Source organism: Tachyglossus aculeatus, chromosome 4 (assembly GCF_015852505.1).
Source record: "Tachyglossus aculeatus isolate mTacAcu1 chromosome 4, mTacAcu1.pri, whole genome shotgun sequence".
NCBI classification, from domain to species: Eukaryota; Metazoa; Chordata; class Mammalia; order Monotremata; family Tachyglossidae; genus Tachyglossus; species Tachyglossus aculeatus.
The window spans coordinates 47,237,110-47,255,540 of record NC_052069.1 but is presented as its reverse complement, the minus strand read 5'-3'; the positions used below and the strand labels follow the sequence as shown (position 1 = coordinate 47,255,540).

The following is an 18,431-nucleotide window of genomic DNA, read 5'->3' as shown; positions in this document are numbered from 1 at the left end:
CTGTTTATTTTACTTGTACATGTTTATTCTATTTATTCTGTTAATATGTTTTGTTTGTTCTCTGTCTCCCCCTTCTAGACTGTGAGCCCACTGTTGGGTAGGGACCGTCGCTATATGTTGCCAACTTGTACTTCCCAAGCGCTTAGTACAGTGCTCTGCACACAGTAAGCGCTCAATAAATATGATTGAATGAATGAATGAATAAATAAATACAGTTGTCTGGCTGACAAAAGGTTCCTCTTTTGCAGGACCGTAAGAAAATGAAAATTTGCGATGGTGGAGGGGTTGGCGTGGGCGGATGGCGGTTGTGTTTTTAGGAGACCAAGAAGCCCAGCTGTTTTCTAAAAAAGATTTGCAGCCCTGCAACTCTTTTTACGGCATTTAAGTGCTTACTGTGTGTGCTTACTGGCACTGAACCAAGCGCTGGGGTAGATAGAAGCCCCCAGGTTGGACACAGTCTCTATCCCACTTGGGGCTCACAGTCCTAATCCCCATTTTACAGATGAGATAACTGAGGCACACAGAGAAGTGAAGTGACTTGCCCAAAGTCACACAGCAGATCTAGGATTAGAACCCAGGTCTTTCTGACTCCCAGGCGTGCTCAGTCCACTAGGATTACAACCTTTCTCAAGAGAATCTTTCAGCGTCTTTCTCAGCAAATACTTCATGTGTGCAAGATAATAATAATAATAATAATAATAATAATAATAATGTTGGTATTTGTTAAGTGCTTACTGTGTGCCAAGCGCTGCGGGGGGTGGGAGGGGGATACAAGGTGATCAAGGTTGTCCCACGAGGGGCTCACAGTCTTAATCCCCATTTTCCAGATGAGGGAACTGAGGCACAGAGAAGTTAAGTGAGTTGCCCAAAGTCACCCAGCTGACAAGTGGCAGAGCCGGGATTAGAACCCACGACCTCTGACTCCCAAGCCCAGGCTCTTTCCATTGAGCCACGCTGCTTGTCTATTGGAAGGTACCAATTTTGTTACATGGCTACACATCTCAAGGTCAAAGGAACAATTCAGTAAACCTCCTTCCTCTTCCCCTCCTCCCCCTCCCCACCACCTTACCTCCTTTCCCTCCCCACAGCACCTGTATATATGCTTGTACGTATTTATTACTCTTTATTTATTTGTACATATTTATTTTATTTATTTTACTTTGCTAATATGTTTTGTTTTGTTGTCTATCTCCCCCTTCTAGACTGTGAGCCCACTGTTGGGTAGGGACCGTCTCTACATGTACTTCCCAAGTGCTTAGTACAGTGCTCTGCACACAGTAAGCGCTCAATAAATACGATTGAATGAATGAATGAATAAAGAAAATCTGCCACCTGCTTTTTTTCTGAAGGCAGAATCAGGGGAAAAAAAAAAATCCCTCTCAAGTTTTGCCATTTAACATTTTGTTGGGAGAACGTCAGCCTTCCAAACAGGAAATAAATGAAACAAAACAAAATGGCCAAAAATAAACCTGGTAGTGACTCTTCTGTTCTACAACTGTTCTCTCAGTGTAGCTATTTTAGTATTATCATCGTCATCCCCCCCAATTCTTCTTCCTCCTCCTCCTCCTCCTCCCTCTCCCTAGTATTTATTCAGGGTCTAGTGAGTGCCAAGATAAACAAGGGATTTTCCTTGCCTTGCTGCTGTTGAAGTAGCTTCAGGGTGAAGGCAGGCAGGTGCTGGAGGAAGGATTGGAATGAACATTTTAGTACCATCATGTAAGACTGCTTTAAAAAAAAAGCATTGTCATGGGAGATCCCTGCAATATAAAATTATTCTTTGAAAATCTATTTAGAAAAGGTTTTTGGGTTCGATTTTTTTTTGTTTTGTTTTGCTTTTCCAAAAACCCTGTCTGTTGTCCGTGTAAGGTTTTTCATTCATTTTCGTTATTAATCCTCCCACCCCTCATGTGTTCCCTCTCCAACCCTGTTCCCCAGACACACATAATAATATAATAATAATAATAATTCTGGTATTTTTTAAGCACTCACTATGTGCCAGGCACTGTACTAAGCGCTGGGGTGGATACAAGCAGCGTGGCTCAGTGAAAAGAGCCCGAGCTTTGGAGTCAGAGGTCATGGGTTCAAATTCTGACTCCACCAATTGTCAGCTCTGTGACTTTGGGCAAGTCACTTCACTTCTCTGTGCCTGTTACCTCATCTGTCAAATGGGGATGAAGACTGTGAGCCCTCAGTGGGACAACCTGATCACCTTGTAACTTCCCCAGCGCTTAGAACAGTGCTTTGCACATAGTAAGCACTTAATAAATGCCATCATTGTTATTATTATTATTATACAAGCAAATCGGCTTGGACACAGTCCCTGTCCCACATGGGGCTCAGGCTCACAATCCCCATTTTACAGATGAGGTAACTGAGGCACAGAGAAGTGAAATGGCTTGCCCAAAGCCATCCAGCAGACAAGCGGCAGAGCCAGGATTAGAACCCATGACCTTCTGACTTGCAGGCCTGTGCTTTATCCACTATGCCATCCTCCAGACCCCTTGGTTCCCCTCCATCCTCCTCCCTCATGAAGACCCTCTCTCCTCATTCATTCATTCAATCGTATGTATTGAGCGCTCACTGTGTGCAGAGCACTGTACTAAGCGCTTGGGAAGTACAAGTTGGCAACATCTAGAGACGGTCCCTACCCAACAGCGGGCTCACAGTCTAGAAGGGGGAGACAGACGACAAAACAAAACATCTTAACAAAATAAAATAAATAGAATAAATATGTACAAATAAAATAAATAAATAAATAGAGTAATAAATGCGTACAAACATATATACATATATACAGGTGCTGTGGGGAGGGGAAGGAGGTAAGGCTTGGGGAGGGGGGGGGAGGGGGAAAGGAAGGAGACGGGGGTGGGGGGGAAGCCTTAGAGGGAGCCTTAGTCTTAAGGTAGGATTTTTGGTCAGGTTTTGCTCATTTATTTGTTTTTTTTTTCCTGTAACCCTTCCTCCTATCTCCTCCTGTCTCCCCATTTCCTTACTATGTAACCCTCCTCCTAACCATGCCTGTCCTGAGTGTCTTTATCCTTTAGCTCTGTAATCTTTTTTTCATGGTGTATGTAAAGCGCTAACTATGAGCCAGGCACTATACCAAGCCCTGGGGTAGATAGATACCACTTCATCGGGTTGAACACAGTCCCTGTCCCGTATAGGGCTCACACTCTTATTCCCATTTTACAGATAATAATAATAATAATGGTATTTGTTAAGCGCTTACTATGTGCAAAGCACTGTTCTAAGCGCTGGGGAGGTTACAATAATAATAATAATGGTATTTGTTAAGCGCTTACTATGTTCAAAGCACTATTCTAAGCACTGGGGAGAGAATAATAATAATAATAATGGTATTTGTTAAGCACTTACTATGGGCAAGGCACTGTTCTAAGCGCTGGGGAGGTTACAATAATAATAATAATAATAATGGTATTTGTTAAGCGCTTACTATGTTCAAAGCACTATTCTAAGCACTGGGGAGATAATAATAATAATAATGGTATTTGTTAAGCACTTACTATGGGCAAGGCACTGTTCTAAGCGCTGGGGAGGTTACAGTGAGAATAATGATGGTATTTGTTAAGCACTATGTGCAAAGTACTGTTCTAAGCACTGGGGAGGTTACAATAATAATGGAGTCGGAGGTCATGGGTTCAAATCCCGGCTCTGCCAATTGTCAGCTGTGTGACTTTGGGCAAGCCACTTAACTTCTCTGTGCCTCAGTTACCTCATTTGTAAAATGGGGATGAAGACTGTGAGCGCCCCATGGGACAACCTGATCACCTTGTAACCTCCCCAGCGCTTAGAACAGTGCTTTGCACATAGTAAGCGCTTAATAAATGCCATCATCATCATTATTATTATTAACGATGGCATTTGTTAAGGGAACCGAGGCCCAGAGAAGTGAAGTGACTTGCCCTAGGCCACACAGCAGACAAGCGGTGGAGCCAGGATTGGAAGCCAGGCCTGTGCTGTTTCCACTAGGCCCCGCTGCTCCTCTAATCCTGGTCCTTCCCTGCTACACCTGCCTTGAGATCCTTTTCTCCACCAAATTGCAGGGGTATGTTGGGGCCTACTTACCTACCCATCGGTGTTGCTATTTGTCTCCCAGGCAGTAGCGTTCACAGCAGAGCAGGGAAGAAGATGAAAGAGGGACATTTATTGCTATGTCGTCAGAGAGGGACATTTATTGTCGTCAGAGAGGGACATTTATTGCTATGTCGTCGTAAGACTTAAGCCTTAGTCTTAAGGTTGGATTTTTGGTCAGGTTTTGCTCATTTATTTGTTTTTTTTTTTTTTTTCCTATGACCCTGAGCATCTTCCTAGGAGCTGGGACACTGTGAGCTCCATGTGGGACAGGGGATGGTGTCCAACCACACACCCCAGACTGAGCCTCCCTTTTTTCTCAGCTCCCCCTGACTCCCTTTGCTCTACCCCCCCTCCCCGCCCCACCCCACTTGTGTATATATGTACATAGCTGTAATTCTATTTATTTATATTAATGCCTGTTTCCTTGTTTTGGTGTGTATAATAATAATAATCGTATTTAAGTGCTTACTCTGTGCCAAGCACTGTTCTAAGCGCCAAGGGAGATACAAGGTGATCAGGCTGTCCCACGTGGGGCTCACGGTCTTCATCCCCATTTTGCAGGCGAGGCCCTGAGAAGTGAAGCGAGTTGCCCAAAGTCACACAGCTGGCAAGCGGCGGAGTTGGGATTAGAAGCCACGACCTCTGACTCCCGAGCCCGGGCTCTTTCCGTTGAGCCACGCTGCTTCTCTGTATGCCCATAGTGCCTCAGAGTGCACCATTACGGGGTGAGACAAGGAGGTAACTCCCTCCTGTCGAAAGTGGTGCCTCTTGGAATCCATTCTGGGAGAAGACCGCAGTGGCTCTGGAGCAAGAAGGAGGGTTGCATGGCCTCATCCAGATAAATCGGGAACCGGCCATCCGGACTTCAATGGCCCCATGATCATTTGGTTGCCCCCTCCTTGCTCCCCTCGCTTCTCTCCTTCTACAACCCAGCCAGCACACTCACCTCCTCTGGTGCTAACCTTTGTACCTATCTATTCTATTTATTTTATTTTGTTAGTATCATCATCATCAATCGTATTTATTGAGCACTTACTATGTGCAGAGCACTGTACTAAGCGCTTGGGAAGTACAAATTGGCAACATAGTATGTTAGTATGTTTGGTTTTGTTCTCTGTCACCCCCTTCTAGACTGTGAGCCCACTGTTGGGTAGGGACCGTCTCTATATGTTGCCAGCTTGTACTTCCCAAGCGCTTAGTACAGTGCTCTGCACACAGTAAGCGCTCAATAAATACGATTGATTGATGGATTGATTCTCACTGGGCCTCATTCTCGCCTGTCTCGCCGCCAACCCCGGCCCACTTACCTGCCACTGGCCTGGAATGCCCTCCCTCCTCCAATTGTCAGCTTTGTGACTTTGGGCAAGTCACTTGACTTCTCTGGGCCTCAGTTACCTCATCTGGAAAAAGGAGATTAAGACTGTGAGCCCCCCGTGGGACAACCTGATCACCTTGTAACTTCCCCAGTGCTTAGAACAGTGCTTCAAGCACTTAGTACAGTGCACAAGCGCTTAGTACAGTGCTCTGCACACAGGAAGTGCTCAATAAATATGATTGAATGCTTTGCACATAGTAAGCACTCAATAAATGCCCTTCTTCTTCTTCTTGTTCTTCTCCTTCTCCTTCTCCTTCTCCTTCTCCTTCTCCTTCTCCTTCTCCTTCTCCTTCTCCTTCTCCCTCTCCTTCTTCTTCTTCTTCTTCTTCTTCTTCTTCTTCTTCTTCTTCTTCTTCTTCTTCTTCTTCTTCTTCTTCTTCTTCTTCTTCTTCTTCTTCTTCTTCTTTTCTTCTTCTTCTTCTTCTTCTTCTTCTTCTTCTTCTTCTTCTTCTTCTCCTTCTCCTTCTCCTTTTCCTTCTCCTTTTCCTTCTCCTCCTTCTCCTCCTTCTTCTTCCTCCCCCCAACTTCAAAGCCTTATTGGAGACACATCTCCAAGAGGCCTTCCCTGACTATGCCCCACTTTTCCTCATCTCCCACTCCCTTCTACGTCACCTTGACGTGCTCCCTTTGCTCATCCCCCCAGCCCCAAAGCACTTCTCTGTAATTTTATTTATTTGTATTGATGTCTGTCTCCCCAACTCTAGACTGTGAGCTCACTGTGGGCAGGGAATGTCACTGTTTATTGTTGCATTGTACTTTCCCAAGCACTTAGTTACAGCCCTCCGCACACAGTAAGCACTTTAAAAATACGATTGAGTGAATGAGTCCATGGTTTCTCCATAGTTGTGTCAACTTCTATTGTCTTTCCGTGTCTATAAGATACAGGAAAGAGACAGCCGAAGAATCACCATTGATGAGTGTTCTGCTATATAAATCCAATTAATAAAAATAGCAATAGATAAAACTGGTTCTAGGAAAACATTTCCTCCTTCTTGACAAAACCCAGAAGCCCTCTTGACATGAAGGAAGTGTTCTCTGTACAAACAATTTCAAACAGTGTGCCACCTGAGTGGACCACTTTCACTTTGTGATTTTCTGAACATCAGTCAGTCAATCAATGGTATTTATTAAGGGCTCACTATGGGCAGAGCAATGTAAGTATGCTTGGGAGGGTACACTACAACAGAGTTGTAGACACATGCCCAGCCCATAACAAGCTTACAGTCTAGAGGTGGAGACAGACATTAATATAAATAATAATTATAATTGTGGTCTGTGTTAAATGCTTAGCACTGTACTAAGCGTTGGGGTGGATACAAAGAAATTGGGTTGGACCCAATGTCCAACATATTCATAAATGTTACGAACATATACATAAATACCATGGATGGGGTGAATATCAAGTGCCCAAAGGCTACAGATCTATCTTTGTTCCTCCTCTCGAAGATCTGATATATTCACTATTTTATTGTTTTAGAGTTCGCTTCCATTTTAAGGTAGGAAATTCCGATTGAGCCGCGGCTGCCATTTTCAAAGAACGGGGCCAATTTTGTGGATTTCATTCAAGATGCAAAGTGGGTTATGAGGCTGTTTGCCAAATTTCACAGAAATTCTGTTGTCTGAAGCCGCTCTCTTGTGCACGCCTAAAATCCTCAAAAACAGACCATCTGGATTTTGCCGTAATTCTCTCACCCAAGGTTCTCCACCTTGGGCACACAGCCCTTGACTGACATCATTCTCTGTTGGCCAGACTGCCTCAGCAGGGTCGAGAGGAACCGCCCGGAGTTAACCAAGTGCTTAGAACAGTGCTCTGCACATAGTAAGCGCTCAGTAAATGGCGTTGATTAACTGTACTGTCCCTCCCGAGGTCAGGAGAATGAATCTCAGCTGGGATTCAGTAAGAGTGAATATGTTGCATGTATGTATGGGCACATGCTCGGACATCACTAAGTGGGAGTGGGTATCGTCTGTCTGGAAATGATTTGTGGGAGAGATGGATTTTTGTTAGAAAGTCAAAGATAGAGACAGTGACCATCGTTGACCCTGTAGATTCAACGGTCAGCGGTCATCCTTAAAAAAGGAGTCGAAGTTTAGAGGATCTCGGTAGCGGATGTGAGTTGAGGGAAGCATGAGGTTTCCGTAGTGTAGTGGTTATCACGTTCGCCTAACGCGCGAAAGGTCCCCGGTTCGAAACCGGGCGGAAACATTTTCCCCTTCTAGACTGTGAGCCCACTGTTGGGTAGGGAACGGCTCTATATGTTGCCAACTTATACTTCCCAAGCACTTACTACAGTGCTCTGCACACAGTAAGTGCTCAATAAATATGATTGAATGAATGAATGAATGATTATGCTAAGAGGATGGGCCTGTGACGTAGGGAAGATCGTGGTGATTATGCTATTGATAATAATGATGGTATTCGTTAAGTGCTTACTATGTGCCAAGCACTGTTCTAATGAGATGGGTGCTCAAGAAATACTTATTCTTCTGCTAATACCTCCGCCATCACTCCTAGATCTTTCCTGGACACCTACCTAAGATAGGACTAGACCATAAAAGAAATGGTAATAATAATGATGATGACATTTATTAAGCGCTTACTATGTGCAAAGCACTGTTCTAAGCGCTGGGGAGGTTACAAGGTGATCAGGTTGTCCCACGGGGGGCTCACAGTCTTAACCCCCAGTTTACAGATGAGGTAACTGAGGCCCAGAGAAGTTAATTGACTTGCCCAAAGTTACACAGCAGACAAGTGGCGGAGCCAGGATTTGAACCCATGTCCTCTGACTCCAAAGCCCGTGCTCAAATGATAAAAGGTTAGCACTTTTTGAGAACTTTCCGGATTTCTGAAATTCGTAAAAATGGTTTGTGTCATGGAATTAAATCGTGAGTCCTTTTTCTAAGCTTTCAAGACAACAGGTTGTTGGGAATCCTTAGTAACTGCAGAGGAGGATAGGTTTTTTTTTTAATTTTAAATTTTAAGTAGTTGGAACACAACCAGTCTTTTATAACCAAGATGACCCTACCTTGGTAATAGTTTCATTCATTCATTTATTGTAGCGTATTTATTGAGCACTTAAGCCCTTGGGAGAGTACAATACAACAACAGACACATTCCCTGCCAACAACAAGAACACTGTTTTTTCTCATGCTTAATGTTTTGCTGACCCTTTTGCTCTGTTGGCAAAAATCCAAGCTTTATTAAGATAAATAATTACATTTGGTCTCTAGATAATCCTTTTAGTCACAATCCACAATTTTTCCGGTCCTGGGTGTTTTCACGGTATTTCTCATGATGATACCTTAAGCACTTACAAATTAGATGAGCCTATTATTTTTCTAAATAATTTCCAGTGCTGTGGTAATTGGTATTTATTAATAGGCCTAATGAGTTTAGCTATATAAGCATCTGCTCCCTAGTTATCTTCTCTGCAGTAAAATTACATCCCAAAATTACAGCCTATCATTCTATAGCGAGGTACTGCACATTTTCACTCTTCTTTCCTCTTGGAAAATTCTGAAAGAGTCATGGCAAGTGCCTGGCCCACATTTAGAATTACTGCATATTCAGTCTCAGAAATGCCCTTGGAATTCTAATTTGCTTTTAAATACCTTATTCCTGACTTTGAATTTATTTTAGAATCAAGATTTTTAGTCTTCAAGTGGGTGAGCATAGTCGTTCATAAAGTATTTTGAAAATGGGATTTATCTAAATCATTTCCTAATAAATTGGTTCTAATACTTGGATATATGTATATATGTTTGTATATATTTATTACTCTATTTACTTATCTTGTACATATCTATTCTATTTATTTTATTTTGTTAGTATGTTTGGTTTTGTTCTCTGTCTCCCCCTTCTAGACTGTGAGCCCACTGTTGGGTAGGGACCGTCTCTATATGTTGCCAACTTGTGCTTCCCAAGTGCTTAGTACAGTGCTTAGTACAGTCGTTCATAAAGTATTTTGAAAATGGAATTTATCTAAATCATTTCCTAATAAATTGGTTCTAATACTTGGATATATGTATATATGTTTGTACATATTTATTACTCTATTTATTTATTTTACTTGTACATATCTATTCTATTTATTTTATTTTGTTAGTATGTTTGGTTTTGTTCTCTGTCTCCCCCTTCTAGACTGTGAGCCTACTGTTGGGTAGGGACCGTCTCTATATGTTGCCAACTTGTACTTCCCAAGCGCTTAGTACAGTGCTGTGCACACAGTAAGCGCTCAATAAATACGATTGATTGATTGATTGATTGATTAATAGGAAGCAGTGTGGCATAGTGGGTAGAACAAGGGCTGGAGTCAGAAGGTCATGGGTTCTAATGCTGCCTCCGCCACTTGTCTGCTGTGTGACCTTGGGGAAGTCACTTCACTTCTCTGGTTCTGTTACCTCATCTGTAAAATGGGGATTGAGACCGTGAGCCCCTGTGGGAATCACACCCGATTTGCTTGTATCCACCCCAATCTCAGTATGGCGCCTGGCACATAGTAAAAGCTTAACAAATAGCACAGTGATTGTCATTATTATTGTCACGGCTTTATATGGGGCTCAGCTGTCAAATTTTATTACATTTCCAACTCCGAAATCAGGTTTAAGATCTCTTTCAAAGTATTCCGACCAGGATAGAAATGTAGTTGAAAAAATAATAATTGTGATGTGGGTTAAGCGCTTCCTGGGTGCCACACACTGCACTAAGTGCTGGACTAAGGCTCTCCATTATTTTATTTTGTTAGTATGTTTGGTTTTGATCTCTGTCTCCCCCTTTTAGACTGTGAGCCCACTGTTGGGTAGGGACTGTCTCTATATGTTGCCAATTTGTACTTCCCAAGCGCTTAGTACAGTGCTCTGCACATAGTAAGCGCTCAATAAATACGATTGATGATGATGATGATGACTAGATATGAGATAATCAGGTCTGGCACGGTCCCTGTCCCGCATGGGATTCACAGGCCAAGTGGGAGGAGTGGAGAGAATTGACCAAGGAGGGAATTACTGTGGATTTGTGCATCTCTGCTTGGGTCCGACAGTTCACAAATACCAAAGTAATAATAATAATAATAATGGCATTTGTTAAGCGCTTACTATGTGCAAAGCACTGTTCTAAGCGCTGGGGGGGATACAACGTGATCAGGTTGTCCCATCTGGGGCTCACAGTCAATCCCCATTTTACAGAGGAGGGAACTGAGGCTCAGAGAAGTGAAGTGACTTGCCCAAGGTCACACAGCAGACTTGTGGCGGAGCCGGGATTCGAACCCAAGACCTCTGACTCCAAAGCCCGGGCTTGTTCCACTGAGTGTGGATGAATAATCTATGACTGCAGAAGTCAGTCATAGACAGTAGACAGTCTATATCTATGTCTTTGTCTACGTAATCACTAGACAGTAAACTCATTGTGGGCAGGGAATAATAATAAGAAGAAGAAGAAGAAGAAGCAGCAGCACGGCTCAGTGGAAAGAGAATGGGCTTTGGAGTCATAGGTCATGGGTTCGAATCCTGGCTCCGCCACATGTCTGCTGCGTAACCTTGGGCAAGTCACTTAACTTCCCTGAGCCTCAGTTACCTCATCTGTAAAATGGGGATTAAGACTGTGAGCCCCACGTGGGACAACCTGATCACTTTGTATCCCCCAAGCGCTTAGAACAGTGCTTTGCACATAGTAAGCGCTTAACAAATGCCAACATTATTATTATTAATAATGGTATTAAGCGCTTACTATGTGCCAAGCACTCTTCTAAGAACTGGGGTAGATACAGGTTAATCAGGCTGTCCCAGTCTTAGTCCCCATTTTACAGGTGAGGTAACTGAGGCACAGAGAATCAATCAATTGTATTTATTGAGCGCTTACTGTGTGCTGAGCACTGTACTAAGCGCTTGAGGAGAGAAGTTAAGTTACTTGCCCAAGGTCACCTAGTAGACAAGTGGCGGAGCTGGGATTAGAACGTGGGACAACCTGATCACCTTGTATCCCCCCCCCCCCCCCCCCCGGCGCTTAGAACAGTGCTTTGCACATAGTAAGCGCTTAAAAAATGCCATCATTATTATTATTATTGAATCTATTCCTATTTCACAGCAAGGAAGCCTCTTGGTTTTCCTCCTAGATGAAGTCGCATACTCTGGGTACATTGAACTGCATTCCTCGGAGACACTTTTTGACCCAGAAACCACAAACTCCACATTCTCTAGAGATCTCAGAGTGCTTCGTTAGCCATTCCAACATTCCCGAATGATTCATCTGATCGGGAAAACTGATCTCCTCTATTTATTCCCATGGTTTAGATCGAGCTTCGGCAGCCGAAGTGGGAGATGTCTCACACTGGGCCGTCACTGACCACCGTCCTCGTTTGGGTGGACCAACTTCTAATTCATTCGCTTAGTACAGTGCTCTGCACACAGTAAGCGCTCAATAAATGCGATTGATGATTCATTCATTCAGTGGTATTTATTGAGCGCTTGCTGTGTGCAGAGCACCGTACTAAGCGCTTGGGAAGTACAAGGTGGCAACAGATAGAGACGGTCCCTACCCAACAGTGGGCTCACGGTCTATAAGTTTCACGTGGCTCAGTGGCAAGAGCCCGGGCTTGGGAGTCAGAGGTCATGGGTTCTAATCCCGGCTCCGCCACTTGTCAGCTGTGTGACCTTGGGCAAGTCACTTCACTTCTCTGAGCCTCAGTTACCTCATCTGTAAAATGGGGATTAAGACTGTGAACCCCAGGTGGGATAACCTAATCACCTTGTATCCCCCCTAGCACTTAGAACAGTGCTTTGCACATAGTAAGCACTTAACAAATTCATTTATTAATTCAATCGTATTTATTGAGTGCTTACTTGTGCAGAGCACCGTACTAAGCACTTGGAAAGTACAATACAGCCAGCAATAAGAGCCATAAGAGGGACAATCCCTGCCCACAACGGGCTCACAGTCTAGAGAGGAAGCAGCATGGAGCCTATTAGAGCAAGGGCCTAGGAGTCAAAAGGTCATGGGTTCTAATCCCGCTCCACCACTTGTCTGCTGCTTGACCTTGGGCAAGTCATTTAATTTATCTGTGCCTCAGTTCCCTCATCTGTAAAATGGGGATTAAGACTGTGAGCCCCGTTTGGGACAGGGACTGTGTCACAGAGAAGCAGCGTGGCTCAATGGAAAGAGCCCGGGCTTTGGAGTCAGAGGTCATGGGTTCAAATCCCAGCTCTGCCAATTGTCAGCTGTGTGACTTTGGGCAAGTCACTTCACTTCTCTGTGCCTCAGTTACCTCATCTGCAAAATGTGAGCCCCCCCGCAGGACAACCTGATCACCTTGTAACCTCCCCAGCGCTTAGAACAGTGCTTTGCACATAGTAAGTGCTTAATAAATGTCATTATTAATCAATCGTATTTATTGAGCGCTTACTTTGTGCAGAGCACTGTACTAAGCGCTTGGGAAGTACAAGTTGGCAACATATAGAGACAGTCCCTACCCAACAGTGGGCTCACAGTCTAAAAATTATTATTATTATTATCTACCTCAGCACTTAGAACAGTTCCTGGCATACATGTGATCATTATCAGCACTTAGAACGGTGCTTGGCACATAGTAAGCACTTAACAAATACTATTATTATTATTATTATTATTATTATTATTACTTTTATAAGGGAAAGAAGCAATTTAGTCTCATACAGGTAGCTCAGCTCAGGCCCTCCTCTTTCACACACTGACTGCTTAACCATCACGTCTGCCCCGGCCTAAGGTGGGTACAGTATCAAATTTCCTGAAGCCTCTGTATATATATGTATATATATATATATATATATATATTTGTATGTATTTATTACTCTATTTTACTTGTACATATCTATTCTATTTATTTTATTTTGTTAATATGTTTTGTTTTGTTCTCTGTCTCCCCCTTCTAGACTGTGAGCCCACTGTTGGGTAGGGACCATCTCCATATGTTGCCAACTTGTACTTCCCAAGCGCTTAGTCCAGTGCTCTGCACACAGTAAGCGCTCAATAAATACGATTGATTGATTGTTGGAATCGTGGGATTCCCCATGCGCTGCGTCGTTTCCAAAGTATCCCGTTTTCATTTGAGGTAAACCTCAGGGTTCACCTTGCCGGAAGTAATTTAGGGTCTTATCGCGTAGGCTGCTTGCTCGCCTGGAAAAATGAAATACTTTATCGGCAGAAATCAATCAATCGTGTTTATTGAGCGCTTACTGTGTGCAGAGCACTGTACTAAGCGCTTGGGAAGCACAAGTTGGCAACATATAGAGACGGTCCCTACCCAACAGTGGGCTCACAGTCTTGAAGGTGGGCTCAACACCAGAGTCAGGTCATTCCTCCTGAAGGAGCAGCCCCTGTCCCCGCCGCCGTTCACGCTACCTCTCCCAGTGATCTGCACAGGGTAAGCGCTCAATAAAGAGCTGCTCAGAGAAGCCGCGTGGCTCAGTGGAAAGAGCCCGGGCTCGGGAGTCAGAGGTCGTGGGTTCTAATCCTGCCTCTGCCACTTGTCAGCTGTGTGACTTTGGGCAAGTCACTTCATTTCTTCATTTACCTCATCTGTAAAATGGGGACTGAGACTGTGAACCCCACGTGGGACAACCTGATTACCTTGTATCTACTCCAGCGCTTAGAACAGTGCTTGGCACATAGTAAGCACTTAACAAATACCATTAAAAAATAAATAAATGCAATTAATTGATTGACTGATCGATAGACACGTTCCCACCCACAGTGAGAAGCAGCGTGGCTCAGTGGAAAGTGCACGGGCCTTGGTGTCAGAGGTCATGGGTTCAAATCCCGGCTCCGCCAATTGTCAGCTGTGTGACTCTGGGCAAGTCACTTAACTTCTCTGTGCCTCAGTTATCTCATCTGTAAAATGGGGATTAAGACTGTGAGCCCCCGTGGGACAACCTGATCACCTTGTAACCTCCCCAGCACTTAGAAAAGTGCTTTGCACATAGTAAGTGCTTAATAAATGCCATTATTTTAGTGAGCTTACACTGGAGAAAAGGAGACAGACATTAGTATGAATAAATAATTTACAGCTATACACATCGTGCTGTGGGACTGAGAGTGGAGTGAATATCAAGGGTCCTAAGGGTACAGATCCAAGTGCATAGATAATAATAATAATACTAATAATAATGATAATAATTGTGGTACTATGTGCCAGGCACTGTACTAAGCGCTGGGATGGGTACAAGCAAATAAGGCTGGACACCGTCCCCGTCCCACATGGGGCTCACAAGCAGCGTGGCTCAGTGGAAAAGAGCCCGGGCTTTGGAGTCAGAGGTCATGGGTTCAAATCCCGGCTCCGCCAATTGTCAGCTGTGTGACTTTGGGCAAGTCACTTCACTTCTCTGTGCCTCAGTTACCTCATCTGTAAAATGGGGATGAAGACTGTGAGCCCCGCGTGGGACCACCTGACCACCTTGTAACCTCCCCAGCACTTAGAACAGTGCTTTGCACATAGTAAGCCCTTAATAAATGCCATCATTATTGTTATTATTAATCCCCATTTTACAGATCAGGGAACTGAGGCACAGAGAAGTGAAGTGACTTGCCCAAGGTCACACAGCAGACAAGTAGCAGAGCCAGGATTAGAACTCATGACCTTATGACTCCCAGGACCGTGCTCTATCCGTTTCACCATGCTGGGAGGGAGAGGGAGAGAATCGGGGCAAAGAGGATGAGACTGTCACTGTGCTGTGTTTTACAGTCTTCCAAAGGATGTACTGGCTTTTCAATTTGGTTCTCTACTTTCTTTGTGTCGTTGCATCGTTGATTAGTGTGCTGCCCAAGCAATCAATTAATCAACGATATTTACTGAGCACATTTTGTGTGCAGAGCGGTGTATTAGGTACTTGGGAAAGTACAATATAATAGGGTTGGTAGAACCTGTAAACTCCCACAAGGAGATTACAGTCTCCAGGGGAAGACGGGCATTAAAATAAATTATACTTAGGAGAGATAGAATAGCGTAAGGATATTTACAGGAGTGCTGTGGGGCTGGGGTGAATATCAAAGTGGTTAAGGGGGATGCAGCCAAATGCATAGTCCACACAGAGAGGAGGGCAGAAAAGGATAATAAAGGGCTTAGTCTGGGAGGGCCTCTTGGAGGAGATGTGATTTTAGGAGGGCGTTGAAAGCGGGGACAGTGGTGGATGTCTGATATGAAGGAGGAAGGGAGTTCTGGGCCCAGGGGAGAACGTGGGCAAGGAGTCACGGGAGAGATAGATAATAATAATAATAATGATGTCATTTGTTAGGCGCTTACTATGTGCAAAGCACTGTTCTAAGCCCTGGGGGGGGATACAATGTGATCAAGTTGTCCCACGTGGGGCTCACAGTCTTAATCCCCATTTTTACAGATGAGGTAACTGAGGCTCAGAGAAGTTAAGTGACTTGCCCAAGGTCACACAGCAGACTTGTGGTGGAACCGGGATTCGAACCCATGACCCCCGACTCCAAAGCCCGTGCTCTTTCCACTGAGCCACGCAGATCGAGGTACAGAGAGAGGGTTGGCGTCAGAGGAGCAGAATGTGCTGTTTGGGTTAGTAGATCAGTGAGGTGAGATAGGAAGGGAAGAGCTGATTGAGGACCTTAAATCTGACAGTAAGGAGTTTCTGTTTGATTCAGAGGTGGGTGGGCAGTCCCTGGAGGTTCTTGAGGAGTGGGGAGATGCGGACCGAACGTGTTTTTAGAAAAATAATCTGGGCAGCAGAGTGAATCAATCAATCAATCAATCAATCAATCGTATTTATTGAGCGCTTACTGTGTGCAGAGCACTGTACTAAGCGCTTGGGAAGTACAAGTTGGCAACATATAGAGACGGTCCCTACCCAACAGTGGGCTCACAGTCTAAAAGGGGGAGACAGAGAACAAAACCAAACATACTAACAAAATAAAATAAATAGAATAGATGTGTACAAGTAAAATAAATAAATAAAGAGTAATAAATATGTGCAAAACATATATACATATATACAGGTGCTGTGGGGAAGGGAAGGAGGTAAGATGGGGGATGGAGAGGGGGACGAGGGGGATCGGAAGGAAGGGGCTGAGTGTGGGAAGGCCTCCTGGAGGAGGTGAGCTCTCAGCAGGGCCTTGAAGGGAGGAAGAGAGCTAGCTTGGCGGAGGGACAGAGGGAGGGCATTCCAGGCCAGGAGGAGGACGTGGGCCAGGGGTCGACGGCGGGACAGGCGAGAACGAGGCCCCGTGAGGAGATTAGCCATGGAGGAGCGGAGGGTGCGGGCTGGGCTGCAGAAGGAGAGAAAGGAGGTGAGGTAGGAGGGGGCGAGGGGATGTGAAATATGGACTGGATCAGGGAGAGACATTGGGCAGGGAGGCCAGCGCGGAGGCTGACGCAGTATTCAAAGTGGGATAGGAGAAGCTCTTCAATCACTGTACTAGCATTCATTCATTCATTCAATCGTATTTATTGAGCGCTTACTATGTGCAGAGCACTGTGCTAAGCACTTGGGAAGCACAAGTTGGCGACATATAGAGACGGTCCCTACCCAACAACGGGCTCATCTGAATGGAGAGGAAAGGGCAGGTTCTAGAGATGTTGCTAAGATAGAACCGACAATATTTGGTAACAAGTTGAGTATGTGGGTTGAATGAGAGAGGTGGGTTTAGGATAAGGTCACGGTGATGGGCTTGTGAGATGGGGAAGATGGTGATAGGAAAGTCATGGGGAGGACAGGGTTCAGATGGGAAACTAAGGAATTCCGTTTTGGACATGTTAAGTTTGAGGTGTTGGCAGGACATCCAAGTAGAAATATTCGGGAGGCAGAAGGAAATGGGAGACTGCAGTAAAGGGGTTGAGGCTGGAGAGGTAGATTTGGGAATCATCTGCCTAGAGGTGGTAGTTGAAGCCTTTGAGGCAAATAATAATAATAATGTCGGTATTTGTTAAGCACTTACTATGTGCCAAGCACTGTTCTAAGCGCTGGGATGTGATGCCAATTTGTACTTCCCAAGCGCTTAGTACAGTGCTCTGCACATAGTAAGCGCTCAATAAATACGATTGATTGATTGATTGATTGATTGGGATGGATACAGGGTAGGGAGAGAGAAAGGGAACTCAGAAAGTCCTCGTCTAAAAATCAGCAGCATATATGTCACAGCATGATGTCAAGGAAGACCATCTGCAGGTTCTGGCAAACCTCTCACTTAGCATCACTCTCTTGTATGCGTCAAGCACTGTTCTAAGCGCTGGGATGGATACAAGGTAGTCAGGTTGTCCCCCGTGGGGCTCACAGTCTTCATTCCCATTTTACAGATGAGAGAACTGAGGCCCAGAGAAGTGAAGGAAGAGAACCAGATAATAGAATTCTGTCACAATTTTTTAGCTGTGCATTTCCACTACGAATTTTTTTTGGTAACTGTACTTGTTAAACTCTTACTATGTGCCAGGAGCTATACTAAATGCTGGCGTAGATACAAGATAATCGGATTGGACACAGTCCCTGTCCCACTTAGGACTCACAATCTGAGTCGGAAGGAGGAGGATTTACTCCCCATTTTACGGATGAGGTAACTGAGGCACAGAGAAGTGACTTGCCCAAGATCACACAGCAGACAAGTGGCAGAGCCAGGATTAGAACTTTCATTCATTCGTTCATTCGATCATATTTATTGAGCACTTCTCTTTAATGATGGTATTTAAGTGCTTACTATGTGCTAAACGCTGGGGTAGATACAAGGTAATTAGGTTGTCCCAGGAGGGGCTCACAGTCTTAATCTCCATTTTACAGATGAGGTAACTGAGGCACAGAGAAGTGACTTGCCCGAGATCATACAGCAGACAAGTGGCGGAGCCAGGATTAGAACTTTTATTCATTCATTCATTCGATCATATTTATTGAGTGCTTACTGTATAATGATGCTATTTGTTAAGCGCTTACTATGTGCCAAGCACTGTTCTAAGCGCTGGGGTAGATACAAGGTAACCAAGTTGTCTCA

General features: G+C 44.4%; 1 protein-coding gene and 1 non-coding gene across 2 annotated transcripts in view; both read left to right on the top strand.

Annotated features, from left to right (window-relative positions):
• The window catches only part of DIPK1A (divergent protein kinase domain 1A), a 74,549-nt gene that overhangs the window by 31,090 nt on the left and 25,028 nt on the right, over window positions 1-18,431 (top strand). The window lies entirely within an intron of this gene.
• Window positions 7,604-7,676, top strand: TRNAV-AAC. Its single transcript has one exon. It is a non-coding gene; the product is annotated as a tRNA-Val (tRNA).